General features: G+C 38.8%; 2 long non-coding RNA genes across 4 annotated transcripts in view; one reads left to right on the top strand and one right to left on the bottom strand.

Annotated features, from left to right (window-relative positions):
- Positions 1 to 15,856, top strand: part of LOC308605258 — a 34,993-nt gene extending 19,137 nt beyond the window's left edge. The window contains exons 3-6 of one of the 3 annotated variants that reach the window (XR_014013661.1): positions 7,692 to 7,732; positions 10,516 to 10,603; positions 12,190 to 12,285; positions 12,970 to 15,856. This is a non-coding gene — a long non-coding RNA (uncharacterized lncRNA). The remainder of the gene's footprint in view (positions 1 to 7,691; positions 7,733 to 10,515; positions 10,604 to 12,189; positions 12,286 to 12,969) is intronic. The other 2 variants (XR_014013662.1, XR_014013663.1) reach the window with 2 other exon arrangements.
- LOC308605257 overlaps positions 1 to 21,206 on the bottom strand; it is a 77,401-nt gene that overhangs the window by 50,465 nt on the left and 5,730 nt on the right. The window lies entirely within an intron of this gene.

The raw sequence follows: 21,206 nt of genomic DNA, 5'->3' as shown, positions 1-21,206 counted from the left end.
CGTATATATGTGTTAGCATACGGTATTTGTCTTTCTCTTTCTGACTTACTTCACTCTATATGACAGACTCTAGGTCTATCCACCTCATTACAAATAGCTCAGTTTCGTTTCTTTTTATGGCCGAGTAATATTCCATTGTATATATGTGCCACATCTTCTTTATCCATTCATCCGATGATGGACACTTAGGTTGTTTCCAGCTCCGGGCTATTGTGAATAGAGCTGCAATGAACATTTTGGTACATGTCTCTTTTGGAATTATGGTTTTCTCAGGGTATATGCCTAGTAGTGGGATTGCTGGGTCATATGGTAGTTCTATTTTTAGTTTTTTAAGGAACCTCCATACTGTTCTCCATAGTGGCTGTACCAATTCACATTCCCACCAGCAGTGCAAGAGTGTTCCCTTTTCTCCACACCCTCTCCAGCATTTAAACTTTTCTTTAAATTTTATTTATTTATTTATTTATGGCTTTGTTGGCTCTTCGTTTCTGTACGAGGGCTTTCTCTAGTTGTGGCAAGTGGGGGCCACTCCTCATCGCGGTGCGCAGGCCTCTCACTATCGCGGCCTCTCTTGCTGCAGAGCACAGGCTCTAGACGCGCAGGCTCAGTAATTGTGGCTCACGGGACCAGCTGCTCCGCGGCATGTGGGATCTTCCCAGACCAGGGCTCGAACCCATGTCCCCTGCATTGGCAGGCAGATTCCCAACCACTGCACCACCAGGGAAGCCCAACTCCAGCATTTATTGTTTCTAGATTTCTTGATGATGGCCATTCTGACTGGTGTGAGATGATATCTCATTGTAGTTTTGATTTGCATTTCTCTAATGATTAATGATGTTGAGCATTCTTTCACGTGTTTGTTGGCAGTCTGTATATCTTCTTTGGAGAAATGCCTATTTAAGTCTTCTGCCCATTTTTGGATTGGGTTGTTTTTTTTTGCTATTGAGCTGCATGAGCTGTTTATAAATTTTGGAGATTAATCCTTTGTCAGTTGCTTCATTTGTAAATATTTTCTCCCATTCTGAGGGTTGTCTTTTGGTCTTGTTTATGGTTTCCTTTGCTGTGCAAAAGCTTTGAAGTTTCATTAGGTCCCATTTGTTTATCTTTGTTTTTATTTCCATTTCTCTAGGAGGTGGGTCCAAAAGGATCTTGCTGTGATTTATGTCATAGAGTGTTCTACCTATGTTTTCCTCTAAGAGTTTGATAGTTTCTGGCCTTACATTTAAGTCTTTAATCCATTTTGAGCTTATTTTTGTGTATGGTGTTAGGGAATGATCTAATCTCAAACTTTTACATGTCCCTGTCCAGTTTTCCCAGCACCACTTATTGAACAGGCTGTCCTTTCTCCACTGTACATTCCTGCCTCCTTTATCAAAGATAAGTTGGCCATATGTGCGTGGGTTTATCTCTGGGCTTTCTATCCTGATCCACTGATCTATCTTTCTGTTTTTATGCCAGTACCACACTGTCTTGATTACTGTAGCTTTGTAGTATAGTCTGAAGTCAGGGAGCCTGATTCCTCCAGCTCCGTTTTTCGTTCTCAAGATTGCTTTGGCTATTCGGGGTCTTTTGTTTTTCCAAACAAATTTTGAAACTTTTTGTTCTAGTTCTGTGAAAAATGCCAGTGGTAGTTTGATAGGGATTGCATTGAATCTGTAGATTGCTTTGGGTAGTATAGTCATTTTCACAATATTGATTCTTCCAATCCAGGAGCATGGTATATCTCTCCATCTATTTGTATCATCTTTAATTTCTTTCATCAGTGTCTTATAATTTTCTGCATACAGGTCTTTTGTCTCCTTAGGTAGGTTTATTCCTAGATATTTTATTCTTTTTGTTGCAATGGTAAATGGGAGTGTTTTCTTGATTTCATTTTCAGATTTTTCATCATTAGTGTACAGGAATGCCAGAGATTTCTGTACATTAATTTTGTATCCTGCTACTTTACCAAATTCATTGATTAGCTCTAGTAGTTTTTCGGTAGCATCTTTAGGATTCTCTATGTATAGTATCATGTCATCTGCAAACAGTGACAGCTTTACTTCTTCTTTTCCCATTTGGATTCCTTTTATTTCCTTTTCTTCTCTGATTGCTGTGGCTAAAACTTCCAAAACTATGTTGAATAAGAGTGGTGAGAGTGGGCAGCCTTGTCTTGTTCCTGATCTTAGTGGAAATGGTTTCAGTTTTTCACCATTGAGGACAATGTTGGCTGTGGGTTTGTCATATATGGCCTTTATGATGTTGAGGAAAGTTCCCTCTATGCCTACTTTCTGCAGGGTTTTTATCATAAATGGGTGTTGAATTTTGTCAAAAGCTTTCTCTGCATCTATTGAGTTTATCATATGGTTTTTCTCCTTCAACTTGTTAATATGGTGTATCACATTGATTGATTTGCATATATTGAAGAATCCTTGCATTCCTGGAATAAACCCCACTTGATCATGGTGTATGATCCTTTTAATGTGCTGTTGGATTCTGTTTGCTAGTATTTTGTTGAGGATTTTTGCATCTATGTTCATCAGTGATATTGGCCTGTAGTTTTCTTTCTTTGTGACATCCTTGCCTGGTTTTGGTATCAAGGTGATGGTGGCCTCGTAGAATGAGTTTGGGAGTGTTCCTTCCTCTGATATTGTTTGGAAGAGTTTGAGAAGGATGGGTGTTAGCTCTTCTCTAAATGTTTGATAGAATTCGCCTGTGAAGCCATCTGGTCCTGGGCTTTTGTTTGTTGGAAGATTTTTAATCACAGTTTCAATTTCAGTGCTTGTGATTGGTCTGTTCATATTTTCTATTTCTTCCTGAGTCAGTCTTGGCAGGTTGTGCATTTCTAAGAATTTGTCCATCTCTTCCAGGTTGTCCATTTTATGGGCATAGAGTTGCTTGTAGTAATCTCTCATGATCTTTTGTATTTCTGCAGTGTCAGTTGTTACTTCTCCTTTTTCATTTCTAATTCTATTGATTTGAGTCTTCTCCCTTCTTTTCTTGATGAGTCTGGCTAATGGTTTATCAATTTTGTTTATCTTCTCAAAGAACCAGCTTTTAGTTTTATTGATCTTTGCTATCGTTTCCTTCATTTCTTTTTCATTTATTTCTGATCTGATTTTTATGATTTCTTTCCTTCTGCTAACTTTGGGATGTTTTTGTTCTTCTTTCTCTAATTGCTTTAGGTGCAAGGTTAGGTTGTTTATTCGAGATGTTTCCTGTTTCTTAAGGTGGGATTGTATTGCTATAAACTTCCCTCATAGAACTGCTTTTGCTGCATCCCATAGGTTTTGGGTCGTCGTGTCTCCATTGTCATTTGTTTCTAGGTATTTTTTAATTTCCTCTTTGATTTCTTCAGTTATCACTTCGTTATTAAGTAGTGTATTGTTTAGCCTCCATGTGTTTGTATTTTTTACAGCTCTTTTCCTGTAATTGATATCTAGTCTCATAGCATTGTGGTCAGAAAAGGCACTTGATACAATTTCAATTTTCTTAAATTTACCAAGGCTTGATTTGTGACCCAAGATATGATCTATCCTGGAGAATGTTCCATGAGCACTTGAGAAAAATGTGTGTTCTGTTGTTTTTGGATGGAATGTCCTATAAATATCAATTAAGTCCATCTTGTTTAATGTATCATTTAAAGCTTGTGTTTCCTTATTTATGTTCATTTTGGAAGATCTGTCCATTGGTGAAAGTGGGGTGTTAAAGTCCCCTACTATGATTGTGTTACTGTCGATTTCTCCTTTTATGGCTGTTAGTATTTGCCTTATGTATTGAGGTGCTCCTATGTTGGGTGCATAAATATTTACAATTGTTATATCTTCTTCTTGGATCGATCCCTTGATCATTATGTAGTGTCCTTCTTTGTCTCTTCTAGTAGTCTTTATTTTAAAGTCTATTTTGTCTGATATGAGAATTGCTACTCCAGCTTTCTTTTGGTTTCCATTTGCATGGAATATCTTTTTCCATCCCCTTACTTTCAGTCTGTATGTGTCTCTAGGTCTGAAGTGGGTCTCTTGTAGACAGCATATATATGGGTCTTGTTTTTGTAGCCATTCAGCCAATCTGTGTCTTTTGGTGGGAGCATTTAGTCCATTTACATTTAAGGTAATTATCGATATGTATGTTCCTGTTCCCATTTTCTTAATTGTTTTGGGTTCGTTATTGTAGGTCTTTTCCTTCTGTTGTGTTTCTTGCCTAGAGAAGTTCCTTTAGCATTTGTTGTAAAGCTGGTTTGGTGGTGCTGAACTCTCTCAGCTTTTGCTTGTCTGTAAACGTTTTAATTTCTCCATCAAATCTGAATGAGATCCTTGCTGGGTAGAGTAATCTTGGTTGCAGGTTTCTCTCCTTCATCACTTTAATTATGTCCTGCCACTCCCTTCTGGCTTGTAGAGTTTCTGCTGAGAGATCAGCTGTTATCCTGATGGGGATTCCCTTGTGTGTTATTTGTTGTTTTTGCCTTGCTGCTTTTAATATGATTTCTTTGTGTTTAATTTTTGACAGTTTGATTAATATGTGTCTTGGCGTATTTCTCCTTGGATTTATTCTGTATGGGACTCTCTGTGCTTCCTGGACTTGATTAACTATTTCCTTTCCCATATTAGGGAAGTTGTCAACTATAATCTCTTCAAATATTTTCTCAGTCCCTTTCTTTTTCTCTTCTTCTTCTGGAAGCCCTATAATTCGAATGTTGGTGCGTTTAATGTTGTCCCAGAGGTCTCTGAGACTGTCCTCTGTTCTTTTCATTCTTTTTTCTTTATCTTGCTCTGCAGCAGTTATTTCCACTATTTTATCTTCCACCTCACTTATCCGTTCTTCTGCCTCAGTTATTCTGCTATTGATCCCATCTAGAGTATTTTTTATTTCATGTATTGTGTTTTTAATCGATGCTTGATTCATCTTTAGTTCTTCTAGGTCCTTGTTAACTGTTTCTTGCATTTTGTCTATTCTATTTCCAAGATTTTGGATCTGGGAAATAGAATCTTGGATCATCTTTACCATCATTATTCTGAATTCTTTTTCAGGTAGACTGCCTATTACCTCTTCATTTGTTAGGTCTGGTGGGTTTTTATCTTGTTCCTTCTCCTGCTGTGTGTTTTTCTGTCTTCTCATTTTGCTTATGTTACTGTGTTTGGGGTCTCCTTTTTGCAGGCTGCAGGTTCGTAGTTCCCGTTGTTTTTGGTGTCTGTCCCCAGTGGCTAAGGTTGGTTTAGTGGGTTGTGTAGGCTTCCTGGTGGAAGGTACTAGTGCCTGTGTTCTGGTGAATGAGGCTGGATCTTGTCTTTCTGGTGGGCAGGTCCACGTCTGGTGGTGTGTTTTGCGGTATCTGTGGACTCTTTATGATTTACGCAGCCTCTCTGCTACTGGGTGGCATTGTGTTCCTGTCTTGCTAGTTGTTTGGCATAGGGTGTCCAGCACTGTAGCTTGCTGGTCGTTGAGTGAAGCTGGGTGCTGGTGTTGAGATGGAGATCTCTGGAAGATTTTCGCCGTTTGATATTATGTGGAGCTGGGAGGTCTCTTGTGGACCAGTGTCCTGAAGTTGGCTCTCCCACCTCAGAGGCACAGCACTGACTCCTGGCTCCTCAATTTGGGATGATTTGTTGTCCATTCATGTATTCCACAGATGCAGGGTACATCAAGTTGATTGTGGAGCTTTAATCCGCTGCTTCTGAGGCTGCTGGGAGAGGTTTCCCTTTCTCTTCTTTGTTCTCACAGCTCCTGGGTCTCAGCTTTGGATTTGGCCCCGCCTCTGCGTGTAGGTCGCCGGAGGGCGTCTGTTCTTTGCTCAGACAGGACAGGGTTAAAGGAGCAGCCTCTTCGGGGACTCTGGCTCACTCAGGCCGGGCGGGAGGGAGGGGCACGGAGTGCGGGGGGAGCCTGCAGCGGCAGAGGCCGGCGTGACGTTGCACCAGCCCGAGGCGCGCCGTGCGTTCTCCCAGGGAAGCCGCCCCTGGATCCCGGGACCCCGGCAGTGGCGGGCTGCACAGGCTCCCGGAAGGGCGGTGTGGACAGTGACCTGCGCTCGCACACAGGCTTCTTGGCAGCGGCAGCAGCAGCCCCAGCGTCCCACGCCCGTCACTGGGCTCCGCGCTTTCAGTCGTGACTCGCGCCCGTCTGTGGAGCCCGTTTAAGCAGCGCTCTTAATCCCCTCTCCTCGTGCACCAGGAAACCAAGAGGGAAGAAAAAGTCTCTTGCCTCTTCGGCAGCTCCAGAGTTTTCCCGGACTCCCTGCCGGCTAGCTTTGGCACATTAGCCCCCTTCAGGCTGAATTCTCGCCGCCAGCCCCAGTCCTTTCCCTGCGCTCTGACCGAAGCCCGAGCCTCAGCTTCCAGCGCCGCCCGCCCTGGCGGGCGAGCAGACAAGCCTCTCGGGCTGGTGAGTGCCGCTCGGCACCGATCCTCTGTGCGGGAATCTCTCCGCTTTGCCCTACCCAGGTATGTGGGGAGTTTCTTGCCTTTTGGGAGGTCTGGGGTCTTCTGCCAGCATTCAGTAGGTGTTCTGTAGGAGTTGTTCCACGTGTAGCTGTATTTCTGGTGTATCCGTGGGGAGGAAGGTGATCTCCGCGTCTTACTCTTCCGCCATCTTACCCAGAAGTCTGAACCTTCTTTAAAGGTGCTTTTTTATTTAGTTCCATAGCCAAGATTTGCTTTGGGGATGGAAATTTATGTTGGCCTGACAGTTTTACATTAAAACCCACATTTAAGGGCTAAATAGTTTGGATGACTTGCATTAATGTACCTTTTATACTTTTTGAAGCCATAGCCTTTATACGGGAGTGCCATAGCCCTTATACGGGAGTACCATAGCGAAGAAAAGTTGTAGGTATTTATTTTGTGTGTTTTATCTTAAGGCACATAATTTGTTTAAGCTGGCTAGGAGGACATTCAATTAAAAATTCAGAACATTGAGTGAGATAATCCAGAGAAACAAAGTCTTTTAATTTTATTCATTCAGTTTGTTATTCTCACCCACTAAGGGGTCAGCTAAAATGAAGAGATAATGTTTAATACAGGACAGCTTTGTCTGACCTGAAGGAAAGAGTTCCAGAGCTAGATTACCTCTTTTGAAATTGCTTTCCTCATCTTACAGTCAAAGTTAGTATGCAGCCATTTGCTGTTGTTTATTGCATTCCCTTTTTAGCCCATAGGGTTTCAATCTATTTCTATATAATGATGACTTTCACATGTCATCAGTAGCTTACTGAGAAAGCTTGAGTCCTCTGTCTTCTAGTGATATCCCACTTAGATCGGACATTAAGTTCATTTTTTTCCTTCAAGCTATTTTTTCCAAATTTCATGGCTATTATTGGTGACAACACAAATTTTGGGACCTTCAAACTTACAATCTTAGGTTCATTGCCTTCTTTCCCTCCCATAGGTAAACAGTTGCTAAACTTGTTACTTCTTATAGCTACTTCTCTACAGTGGTACTTGATATATCCCTTTTCATTTTTAAAATTGCCCATTTAATCCAAGCTCTTAAATGTCAAGTTTGTATTTTAGCCTCTTGTATTGTATTGTATAGAGTTATATTGCAGCCTCTTGGTATTCTCCCTAGCCCCCATCCTATCTTATCCCCTTCCCCACTAGTCTACACAAAACATAAAATACTTTCCATCAAACACTCTGTAGAGAAGTATTGCTCGGTGAATATGGAAAACCTGATTAAGTAGAAAAAAGGAATTTAACTGGAATCTCCCTTCCTTTCAGTGATTCTACTTGAAAGGAACGGAGGAGAGCAGAACCTTCAGGTATTGAATCACAACTTTGACAAATACCAAATGGGAGACGTGGCTGGCAAGAGACTGATAATATACAATAGAAACCACTGGAAAGATAAAAGGAGCCATAAAATTCAACTTCTGCTAGCCATTCTTTCCCTTTTTGCTGTCCATACACCTCAGCTGGGAATCTTTATATGTGCAGTATTTATTTGGCTTGTGTTATCCTGGTCATTATAAAGTTATCTAGGAGGCTAAGAGAGCTGACCAACTGAGAAGGGAAAGCAGTCTGTTCTGACAGTGATGACAAAAGGAGTTCAAGTCATACCAAACATCTTTCTCCCATTTAGAAACATCCTAGTATTTAAGACCTAGCTAGTATTTCATTTCTCTCTACTCCCATATTTGTGTTCTCTGTTCTCATCGTGTCTGTGAGACGACCTGCCTATTCCTGCTCTGCAGTAGTTCTGTATATTGTTGCATCTCTAGTGCCTCGAACAGTGCCTAGCACATAGCACATAGGAAGCACTCAGTAAATATTTGATGAATGAATGAATGGTTATCTTTTCTCTCTGGCAATCCAAACCCATTGCCACTTTGAAAAAATCCACATGAGATTTTCCGATTCCACTAAACTTCTGTCCATATCAATCTAGTTTTGAATCACTTCATTTTTCACATCCCCTTAGCAATTATTTGTAGTTTGTACTTGATTAATATACTCTTATTATGTTACTTTTCACATATTCCTATATCTTTTCTATATATGTTGTATTTTCAACTAAAAGATAATGCCTCAAGTGTTAAATACCGTATGTGCTGTTCAACAATGCCTCATGTGCTGCAGAAAGATAGACCCTCAATAGATGGGCAGGCTACCTACCTCCTTTTGAAACATATTCTCTGGATCAGTGTGATCTGCCTTGAAAGGGAGTTTAGATACATAGGTTCTGTTTTTTTGTATTTCACTCATATATTGTGTGACTTTGAGCAAATTCATTCCTTCAGTGTTCAGTTTAAGAACAAATGAAGACAAGAAACAGTTTCCTAAAGAAAAACATTTTAGAGTTACAGAAGCATTTGTATGTTGGTAACATTTCTCCAGAAATATTTAATGTAATATACAAGTCTGGACTGGTCAATTTTAATCTTTCCTTGGAATTTCCATAGAAAAGTCCATGTAGCAGAGACACTGAAATAATATTATATAGAAAACATTAACTATAGAAAGAACCATAGCTTCTTCATAGAGAAGAACCAGAGATATCATCCTGGATTTTTGCAGTACTTAAGCTACTACTGCTTAGTTGTCTCAAGGGAATTTAGTGTAGAGGAACACATTCAAGGAATTACTGAGGTTCAGAATAAGACTGTACAAAGTGTAAGAGTGTTTTCTATATTAGTTTCTATAATAGTTTTCAAATAGTTAAAGTCATTCATTCTCTGGCCTCTTTCTCCATCTACACTGTCTTCTGGCAACAATAAAGTGCACCCTATACATGAAAGCAATTTCTAACAATGCCAAATCAACAGCAGTTTCTAGGTCATTTCCATTCCTTCCTCCATGAAAATGTACAACATTTAGGTTATTCCATGTATTCCCCCCATGCCCCCAAATTGTTAGGTTGCCAGAGAAAACTGATCAGGTAATGAATTACTGTTTGCCTTAGGTAGTCATTCTAAGTACATACAAAATCAGACATTAACATGAAAATATGAGGGGAAGAAAAACATCAAACCACAGAATTCAGTTTTAGTTTTACTGACATTTATATACCACACTTCCTGTTTATGATTTCAAAAGTGCAGCCATGCAACGCTTCTATTAAAAACTGAGTAATTGGGAACACTTTTGAGGATTAAAATGGCAACTTATTCAAAGGAAAAAAAACCCCACTAAATTTACTGTTTGTGGAATTGTTATCTTTGTTGTGTAAAAAGTTGAATATTTTTCAAACATCATTTACTAATAGTGTAATTAAAAGGGAACTTGATGGCCTTGTGCCTTTAAAACAAGCAGCCCAGTCGAGAGTCTTAGTTCTGAATTTGACTAGTTGATGGGATAAGGAAACCAAGCCAACGCCCTTCTAATCTATATCTATCTATATCTATATATCTATAAAGGTAGTTCTTGCAAACATTTGCTTCTTTCCCCTCATTCTGAGATTTCAGTTGACTGTTGTTATGCATTAATTAACAGTTAGTTCTGGCTGAAGGAGGGAAAGGGTAGAAGTGAATACAATTCTTAAATGAAAGGTCCTTTCTTCCACTACTAATTTATTCTATTTGAAGAATAATTATATGCGTTAATTTAATTTTGGTGATCACTTCAGAATGTGTGTGTGTGTGTGTGTGTGTGTGTGTGTCTGTGTGTGTGTCTGTGTGTAGAGAGAGTACCCATGAGCAGTGGCTGCTAGCTAGACTTCAAAATCCATGTTCTCACTTCTTGGCCATACAGATAAGCTTATTCCCAGCCTCCCTTGCAGTTAGCTGTGGACATGTGACTTAAGTAGCTGTGGACATGTGACTTAAGTTACAGCCAATGGAATGAGAATGGAAGTTATATGTACTACTTTGAGTCCCCGCCCCTAAAAACTCCCCTTCCTACGGGCTGAAAGAGAAAAGACCCCCAGGGAGATCTTGGAACTTTGGTACTGAAAGCTTAGGTACAGAAAGACCTCGAAAACTAAGTACTGAAGTACTTGTTTATTTTAGCAAGAAACAAACTTGAGCCATTATACATTTTGGGGTTGATCTGTTAATGACAATTAGCTTACTGTAATTAATTCAATGTACAAAACTTATATTTGCAGTGTCCTGTGATGTACAACTCCCGTGGGCAACATTTACATTGTAATGTATGTAAATGGCATTTCCTGAAGCACAATTAAGAGGCTACAGGTATGTATCCATATGGATATATATAAATGTTCCCCCCAGGGGTTGTGTAACATTGTCGCTCTGCCAAACCAACTCCAACTTCTCTCTTGGGTTTTATTTTGTAGGAGCATCCATTTGTGTAAAGGCACTTTCCTTTTGTGTTTGTGGTAATAAATTAAGGTGGAATGGATCATCCAACAAGAATCTTAAGGGGAAAATGTATACTTATGAACCACATCAGACCTCTTTGTTAGATTTATTCAACTGTGTTAGCTACAGACTCTTATAACCTATTACCCTCTGGCGTGCATTAGGCCAACAGAGAGTGTTAGCAGCGCCCTTCCCCTCTGCCCGCCAAGCTTACTGCTGTGAGTCATAAAAACTTTTCTGGGCTTCATTTTCCTTTTCTGCAAAATGAGAGCTGGATTATATGACCCCAAAGATCCCTTCACTAAAATTCTACTATCTATGACTACAAAGTCCATAGCTATTCGTAGAAATAATTGTTAATGTGAATGTTCCTTCAGATTCCAAATTGATACTGTATAGGTGCTTAAAAGTAACTTGAAATTATAAAAAAGATGTTTAACTTGCACCAGTTCACAAAGAGGCACAACAGAGGTTCTACTCTTCTCCCAAACAAAAACTATTAAATTGAAATGATTTTTAACTCACTCAGGATAGTTTTTAGAGTAATTATAAAGCACTATGTCACCTCTCTGATTTCTTTACTCAGTTGGTGAACTATCAAACCAATGCAGAATTTGACATTTATTAAGACAATATACTTGGGCTTCCCTGGTGGCGCAGTGGTTGAGAGTCCACCTGCCGATGCAGGGGACACGGGTTCGTGCCCCGGTCTGGGAAGATCCCACATGCCACGGAGCGGCTGGGCCTGTGAGCCATGGCCGCTGAGCCTGCGCGTCCAGAGCCTGTGCTCTGCAACAGGAGAGGCCATAACAGTGAGAGGCCCGCGTACCGCAAAAAAAAAAACAAACAAGAAAACAGGAATCAATCTTATTCTTTCCAACATCTGTAGCCTTCCTCATGCCATTTCCTCCCCACCCCCAGTATAAATAAGAGCATAATGGAAGAAAGGTTTTAAGGACAGATGCACAGACAGTGAATTTTAAAGCTTGAAGGGATTTCAGAGATCATTTAGTCAAAATTCATCGTTTTGCAAAGGAAACTGACACTGGAAAATTAAATGTCTCACTTCAGGTCTCTATATCAGCATTGCTACTTGCCAAAACCTGGGTTTCCTTGATCCCCCAAATCTGGCACATTTTACCTTCTACTGTAACATGCTTCATCTGAGGTTGGGTCAGACCAGATTAGAGAGAGTACTTCTGGAGAGGGTGGATACAGGGCACAATGGTAATGGAATGGTAATGATCAGAGTCATAAAATATTTGTGGAGATCATCTATTTCCTAATAATTCTAAATCTTTAACTTTTTTCTTACTCAGTACTGCTTTAAAAATTCTTGGGGGAGAACTCAGATCACTTCTTTGTCTCACATAAATAACACTAAGTAATAAAAGTGACTCGATTACAACTTATCACTTTTACTTTGTTCATTTACTTTTGTCTGTCTCTTCCACTAGAATGTATCTTCCAGGAGGGCAGGCCTATATCTTTTTGCTTACTCCACCTCCCTTCTAGCAAGTGTTTGACACATAAAAGATGTTCAGTAAGTATTGGTGAGTGAATTATTAAATCATAACTACTACAAAGCAGTAATCTTATTTGCTTTGGCTCTATTTCTTCTGGAGGTTTTCCCAAGTTTTGTGATTCCATCACCATTCTAAATTAATTTTAGAGTTGGGTGAACGTGCTCTATTCTTCATATGCTCTGAAGTTCAGTCTAGCACAATTGAACTGTTCTATAATATTAATTTTGGTACTCTTAAACTCTTGTGCCAAATTTGCTAAATTTGGGAATGACCTTGATCTGTAATTTTATTTAGGTTTTTATCCACAGATGAATGTGTAATTCACCACCATGAATTAGTGGTGTGCATGTGAAATTAAACTGATGATGAGTCAGGAGGCAACACTGTTGGGTGAACAAATTTGGAAATAGGAAAAAAGAGATGGTAAACCTTGAAAAATAGAAATATTAGGCTGAAGTAAGTATACATTTAAAATTCTATCTCAAGTATGTTTCAAACCTGATAAAAAGAAGTAACTAGTATTTTGAAGAGTGGATTTTTCCTTAAAGGTAAGATATTAAAATAAAAACAAAGCAAAACAAAAACACTGAGCCTAAATTTAAACATTAATCTCAATTTTAAAAGGTAGGCCTCATACCTTTTTCTCCTTAGGTTTATTTTCAATATAAATATATGTAGAGAATTAAAAGAGATATATATATTTTTTAACAGCAAAATTTTTACCAGATGAAGAAGCTTAAAAATGTTGGCCTTGGGGCTTCACTGGTGGCGCAGTCGTTGAGAATCTGCCTGCTAATGCAGGGGACACGGGTTCGAGCCCTGGTCTGGGAGGATCCCACATGCTGCGGAGCAACTAGGCCCATGAGCCACAACTACTGAGCCTGCGCGTCTGGAGCCTGTGCTCCGCAACAACAGAGGCCACGATAGTGAGAGGCCCGCGCATCATGATGAAGAGTGGCCCCTGCTTGCCACAACTAGAGAAAGCCCTCGCACAGAAACGAAGACCCAACACAGCAAAAATAAATAAAGAAAAAAAAATGTTGGCCTTGTAGTCTATTTCTAGGAATTCATCCTAATTTAGGAAATAATCTGAAATGCTAAAACAGATTTATGCATAAAAAGTTCATAGCAATATTATTTATAAGAAAGTAAGGAAAATAGTTTAAATGACCACTTAAGGAAACACTACTATACACAAGGATCATCAATGCAGCCATTGAAAATGTTTTTAAAGAGTTTTAAATAACTTGAGGAAACATTTCTGATAAATCGTTATGAAAAAAAGACAGTGTGCTCAAGCAAACAGTTTAAACTTCATAAGCTTAAAAAACTGCGTGGAAATATGTCAACCAATAGTCAGTTACCTCTAAATAAAGGAATTATTGGTTGTTTTTTTTTTTTGCTGTCTCTTTAAAAAATATTTTTTCTTTATTTAAACATATTTTCAAATTTTTCTTCACTTACATGTACTACTTTTATAATCAGAAAAAGAAACCTATTACTTGGCGTAGATATGTGTTTATGTCCCAATGATGTGTTTTTAGTATCACCACGAGTATAAATATTGTTGCCCAAAAGAAAAGTTTGATATTGATTTAAATCCAAATAATGAAGTTTCCAAAACAAACACTGGTACATATCCTATAACTTGTAAAATTATAGTGGTTTAGTATAATTTATTAATTATTTCGACATAGGCTCTTAGTATGTTCGTTGATGATGAGATGGTTAGAGAAGGGATACCTCAATTAATTTACCAAGTTCCTTGAATCTGTCAGTTAGCAACTCTCCCACCAAGAGATTAATGATATAGTCCTATGTTTAAAAGCTGTCCATAAAAATCTCCCTTAGTTTGTGTGGTGTACTTTTGCAAACTATTATTTTGTACTTCAAAAAGAACAGTCTCTTAAGTGCTAATTTTTTACAGACACAAAAGGGAGAAAAATTGATTCTTACCTTATTTATGTTGGCCAGCTATGAGCTTCAAGTAAGATTCTGTGATCTGTAAACCACCAGTAAAAAAGGCTTCTTGTGGAAATAACTGGCAACAATACTTACCTTGTAAGGTTGTTATGTTTTAGAAATCATGTATGTAAAGTACCCAGCATAGTACATGGCACCTAGGCATTCAGTAAATGGTGGCTATTATAATAATACAATATATAATATTACTATGACTTATTATCTGTTATATATAGGTTGAGTTGAAAAAATATGAAGTGCAGTCTATTTTAAAACATTATTCTAGACTTTCAGATAAAGATGGGGAGTGAAGGCTGATCACAAAATCTTCCTGTCCAAATACTTTACAAAATAGTTTGTGTGAAACAAAGAACAGTAAAAACTCCTTTAAAAACCTTACCAGGGACTTCCCCGGTGGCACAGTGGTTAGGAATCTGCCTGCCAATGCAGGGGACACAGGTTTCAGCCCTGGTCCGGGAAGATCCCACATGCTGTGGAACAACTAAGCCCGTGTGCCACAACTACTGAGCCTGTGCTCTGGAGCCCGCGAGCCACAGCTGCTGAGCCTGAGTGTGCCTAGAGCCCGTGCTCCGCAACAAGAGAAGCCACCGCAATGAGAAGCTTGCGCACCGCAACGAAGAGTAGCCCCCGCTCGCAGTAACGAGAGAAAGCCCGCGCGCAGCAACAAAGACCCAAGGCAGCCAAAAATAAATAAATAAATAAATTTATAAAAACATTACCAGAAGCAGCGAGAAAAAAGAAAAGTCTGCAACCTAAGCCAATGAAGGCCAAAATAGTACTAGTATTTCTAAATAAATAAATAAATTTGGATCAGCAAGAAATGAAATAAGCATGGCTGGAAATCAAATTCTCACCAAAAGAAAAGACTGGCAATGCCAGCACATTCCCTAGTCAATTCATCAAGATGATTATGCCTTGTCTCCACTCTCCTAAATCTCCCACATTTCCCTGCTCCTCACTTCAAACTCTCATTTTATTGATAAATAGAAGCTATCACAAGAGGAACTCCTTTTTTTTTTTTTTTTTTTTTTGCGGTACACGGGCCTCTCACTGTTGTGGCCTCTCCCATTGTGGAGCACAGGCTCCGGACGCGCAGGCTCAGCAGCCATGGCTCACGGGTCCAGCCGCTCCGTGGCATGTGGGATCTTCCCGGACCGGAGCACGAACCTGCGTCCCCTGCATCGGCAGGCAGATTCCCAACCACTGCGCCACCAGGGAAGCCCGAGGAACTCCTTTTTCCCACGTTATACCTATCAACCTGACTTCATCTGTACTCATATATACTCTTCCTTTATAAAGGGTCAACTCTCCCTGCTCTTATCTAAGGCAAGCCCCTCTACTTGTACCCTGGATCCCATCTTTTCTTGTATAGTCAAGGATTGTGCTCCTGTGATTACCCCCTCCATTTCCTGCATCCTCAGTTTCTCTCCTTACTGGATTATTCCAATCAGTAAACATACTGTTGTATTTCCTTATAAAAATACCATCACCCTAGACCCCATATCCTCCTCCACTTAGTTGGTGAGTAGGAGCCCATTTTTTCTGCTCCCTTTTATAACAAACTTTTTTTTGCGGTATGCGGGCCTCTCACTGTTGTGGCCTCTCCCGTTGCGGAGCACAGGCTCCGGATGCGCAGGCTCAGCGGCCATGGCTCGTGGGCCCAGCCGCTCTGCGGCATGTGGGATCTTCCCGGACTGGGGCACGAACCCGTGTCCCCTGCATCGGCAGGCGGACTCTCAACCACTGTGCCACCAGGGAAGCCCCTATAACAAACTTTTAAAAGGTTGTCTGTACTTGGCAGTTTCCACTTCCTCACCATACATCATCTCTTCAGTCCATTCCAATTAGGATTATTGTCTCCATAGCTCCACTTAAACTGCTCTTGTTGAGATCATCAGTTACCTTCTTGCCAGATCATTTTCCTTTTCCCAAATGTTTGGGACTCCCAGGCATATTCCTCACCCTTTTTTTTCTTCACCATAATATTAATTTCCCCCTCAGTCATCTTATCCAATTTTTCTGATTTTAACTATTGTCTGTGTTCTTAGGACTCCTGAAATTTGTGTTCTATCCCTAATACCTTTGTCGAGCTCCGAACCCCTATCTACCAACTCCATTCAGATGTCTAATAAGGACTGCAAAGTTAACTCATTCAAAACAAACATACTGATTTTCTTCTCCCTCTCAATTTACTTCTCCCCAAGTTTCCCCCATGTCAACAGGTGGCATTATTTTCATCCAGTTGCTCAAGACAAAAACCTAGAAGTCATCCTTAATTCTCTTTGTGCCAGTTATTAGGCTGTTATCTCTTAGCAATAAACCATTCCATACTCTGTGATGCTGGGACTGTGACTCTGCAAGCTACATTTCTATACTTTGCCAGCTGAATCCTTGCTACAGTCTGTCAGTAAGCGACATTAGAAAAAAAGACTAAAAGTCAAGAAGAGGGAAGAAGAACTTGCTCCTCCTTGTTGGCTTTCTGCACCTGCCAGCATTGCCCCAGTTATGGACCTTCACCCTCACAGCAGCAGTGAGCCCCAAATTTCAACTATTTTCCACTTTCCTAGAACCAGCCCCAGCATAACTCTCAGAGGCACCAGCAGCAAGTGGGCAGCACCCCCTGCCCCAGGTCAGGGTTCCAACTCTGCTGGGTCTCCCCTCCTAGCTCCGGGGTTCTAGTAACTTCAGGTCTTCCCAAGTTTATCCAGGACTAGCTTACTTCCTGAAGTTATTATATTATCTCAGTGCTCCCCTTTTCCTTTTTTAGTTAGATAACACCTGTCTGACCAATTCTTTATACTCAATTTATTGCTGTTGAAATACTTAGCAGCAGCCAGAGTGACTCCTCTAAAGCATATATCATCTCCTTGCTCCTCATCACAGTTGGAAAAAAATTCAGCCTCCTCTTTCGGGCCTTCGCCCCCTTTTGTGACCCGGCCTATCCAATTTTCTAGTCTCACCTCTCACCAGTTTCTGATTACTCATTCAGCTCTAATCATTCTGTCTTGAACACACCACTTTTCCACTGCAGGGCCTTTGTACTTGCTCTTCTCTACATCTGGATTGCCCAGGTCTTTGCCTATCTCACAGCCTCGTTCCATTCACGTTTATTCTCAGATGTCATCTCGGAGAGGCCTACTCTCACTGCATTATCTAAAATGCACAATCCCCCCCCCATTTCCTTACCTGGGTTTCTTATTCTCACTACCTGACTTTGTTATGTTTATTTCTCCCTCCCCTATTCTCAAGTAAAAAGCTTCATAGCTTCACATAAAGGAAGGGATGTGATCTTATTTATCACTGGTGCTAGTACTCAATAAATTCCAGTTGACAACTGAATTTAATAAGTGAATGCAGAAGAAAAGTGGACCAAAGTAATTGCAAACAAGATAATATGCAAGTGAGACAAAGACAACATGATATAGCCTAATTCAACTCCCTGAGTACATAATGCAACAAAGGAATCAGAAAAAGCACTTAAAGATGTAACAGAGAGAATTTCCACAAAATCATGAAAGAACTGAATCTGCAGAATAAAATGTTCAAAGAAAAATGGACATATACTATTCATATCAAGGCATATACTGGTTAAGCTATTAGCCATGAAGAATGAAGGAAAAACTTCAGACCTCCAGGCCGAAAACTAACTTATCAGAGGGAGGAAATCATGCTGGCCTTAGACTTCCTCTAAGCAATATTCAAAGCCAGAAAACAAAGGAAAAATGTTTGCAGTCTTAAGGCAAAGCCAGCATGGCCCCAAACTATGATATCTAAGTAAGTGACATTCAGAAATTGATGAAAAAGGCAAACATAACATCCACGAATCCATGTAAAAAAAAAAAAAACTACTTAGTGAAGAGCAGATAGCTAAATGATGAATCAAAATTAATAAGTAGGAATTGAGAACTGAGGTGTGTTGCGACCACTGGATTTTAAAATAGAGATCAAGACCAAATGACCAAAGGAATTAAGGTTACAAAACAGGAACATTAAAACCTTTACTTTAAAAAATAATGACATAAATAAAAATATATCTTTTTCATAGCAGAGTCAACTTGCATTTCTAAATTGGAAACATACAGATAAAAAAATCTCCAAACTCTTAATTTTTTAAACTTTGGATATTTTAGGACATAAGGTCTCTTGTGGCAAAGAAACATTTTTCTAGAGTTCAGCAATTCCTTCAGCTTATCTTACTAGTACCAAATTCAAATAATTTTAACACTTTAAAAATTTAAAAAGTATGCACATTCTCATCTTAAATAAGATTATCTTATTTGTATAAGTGCATAGAAATATGCCTACCACGATGGTCACTTAATATTGATGGTAAAATCTGGGATCTGAGGAGATTTAAAAACCTTCCTGTAACTTTCTATATTGTTTGAATTATTTATAAATGAGCATGTATTGTTTTTATGAAACCAATAAAAACACTATCCTTAAAATACTATTATATACAACAGTGTGAATATACTTAATACTACTGAACTGTACATTTTTAAATTATTAAGATGGTAAAGTTTGTTATGTGTTTTTTTACAATTAAAAATAAAAAATACTATTACAAAAATTATGATATAGGTCCAGCCATTATGGCTTTACAGATGGATTTTGACTATCCCAAATTCTCCTCAAATCAATTTTTTCCACCAAAGATTACCCCTCAAATTATACCCTTCACACAATACTCTGTACTTGCTTATACCTTATCTAATTTAATTTTAGAAACAGAGACCATTCACTGGCAGACATTGTTATAAGTAATGCAAAATGAAAAGATGCATGTAAAAAGTAACTAATATGTTGTATTACTCTATTAAATATCTTAGTGTTATGAAAATGTAAATATATGTCATTTGATTTACATATTTTGGTGGAAATCTTTTAATGATTTTTTTCTGATTGTTAAAATATGTGCCCATTTTAGAAAATATGAAGAAGAAGGTAAAAACCACCATAATTACATAATATACTTTGGTATATTTTTTCTCCCAACCCTTGAGGAGAAATAGTTTTATAACCTAAAAGATTTATCTGTACATTAAATATTAGTGTTTCTCTGTGGCATTAAGTATTTTTAGTGGTTGCAAAAATTCCATTAGATTGATGTACCATGGTTTATTTAATCACTCCTTTACTACTGAATATTCAGATTGTCTCCTCTCTATAGGTGCTGTAATGACCATATATAAATCTTTGACTTCATATCTGACTAATTTTTTTAGGATTGGTTCCTGGAAGTGGAACTACTATTATCAAAGATTTGGACACTTTTGACTCCAGAAAAGTAATATAGTAATAGATGAGTTTGTAAATTTCATTGCATTCTTAGCAACACTAGCTGTTAGCACTTCTTTTCTTTTTTTCTTTTTTTAACATCTTTATTGGAGTATAATTGCATTACAGTGTTGTGTTTCTGCTGTATAACAGAGTGAATCAGCTGTATTTATACATATATTCCCACATCCCCTCCCTCTTGCATCTCCCTCCCACCCTCCCTATCCCACCCCTCTAGGTGGTCACAAAGCACCGAGCTGATCTCCCTGTGCTATGTGGCTGCTTCCCACTAGCTAGCTATTTTACATTTGGTAGTGTATGTATGTCAATGCAACTCTCTCACTTCACCCCAGCTTACCCTTCCCCCTCCCCGTGTCCTCAAGTCCATTCTCTACATCTGAGTCTTTATTTCTGTCCTGCCCCTAGGTTCTTCAGAACCACTTTTTTTTTTTCAGATTCCATATATATGTGTTAGCATACAGTATTTGTTTTTCTCTTTCTGACTTACTTCACTCTCTATGACAGACTCTACATCCATCCACCTCACTACAAATAACTCAATTTCGGTTCTTTTTATGGCTAATATTCCATTGTATATACGTGCCACATCTTCTTTATCCATTCATCTGTTGATGGACACTTAGGTCGCTTCCATGTCCTGGCTATTGTAAATAGTGCTGCAATGAACATTGTGGTACATGACTCTTTTTGAATTATGGTTTTCTCAGGGTATATGCCCAGTAGCAGGATTGCTGGGTCGTATGATAGTTCTATTTTTAGTTTTTTAAGGAACCTCCATACTGTTCTCCATAGTGGCTGTATCAATTTACATTCCCACCAACAGTGCAAGAGGGTTCCCTTTTCTCCACACTCTCTCCAGCATTCATTGTTTGTAGATTTTTTGATGATGGCCATTCTGACTGGTGTGAGGTGACACCTCATTGCAGTTTTGATTTGCATTTCTCTAATGATTAGTGATGTTGAGCATCCTTTCATGTTAGCACTTATTTTCAATCTCTGTCAATCTGATGGGAAGACTTTCTGCAATTTAGTTTGATAAAGTTGCATTTTTGCTGATACACTCATATTAATAACTTTACTATTTCAAGGACTTATAATTCTTTGTCTTCTCCATGATGCTTAACAGAGCCTTGCTGAGATACAGAAGAAATGTCTTTTTTTATTGGCTTGGCAGCATTTCTTTTAAAATACATTATATCTTGAACACATAGAAAGGTGAAGAAAGGTAACATCAAAAAGGATCCAAATTATTTTACTTAATAAAAAGTAAGATTGTATTCAATTCTTAATGTAATCATAGAGCATTATTACTATAAGCCAGCAATATCATATTTTATTTATTGAAATCATATTGAATTTATTGCTTAATGTGCCATTTTTACTACAATACTTTTCAAAATGCTTCAAAATGCTTAGTCTATAAGGTTAAGAAAAACATTCACTAGATAACTACTTTGAAATAATTTCCTCAACTCTGCCTTCATTCAAGAGGACTAAAAACAGACTGGCCCACTTCCAACTTTCTTTCATGTTATCTTTGCTATGAAGTCATTCTATAGATAGGTTAATAAGCATTCTGGCATACAGAAAAATAGTTTCTGTAAAACTATATTGCATAGTTTGGCTGGGGTTGTTCCTCCTTCAGAACTGCATTACGTAATTTT

This window comes from Mesoplodon bidens (genome assembly GCF_964165515.1).
Source record: "Mesoplodon bidens genome assembly, chromosome: 17".
Lineage (NCBI taxonomy): Eukaryota > Metazoa > Chordata > Mammalia > Artiodactyla > Ziphiidae > Mesoplodon > Mesoplodon bidens.
Note: the sequence above shows the minus strand (reverse complement) of the source record. Positions and strands in the feature narration are given on the sequence as shown.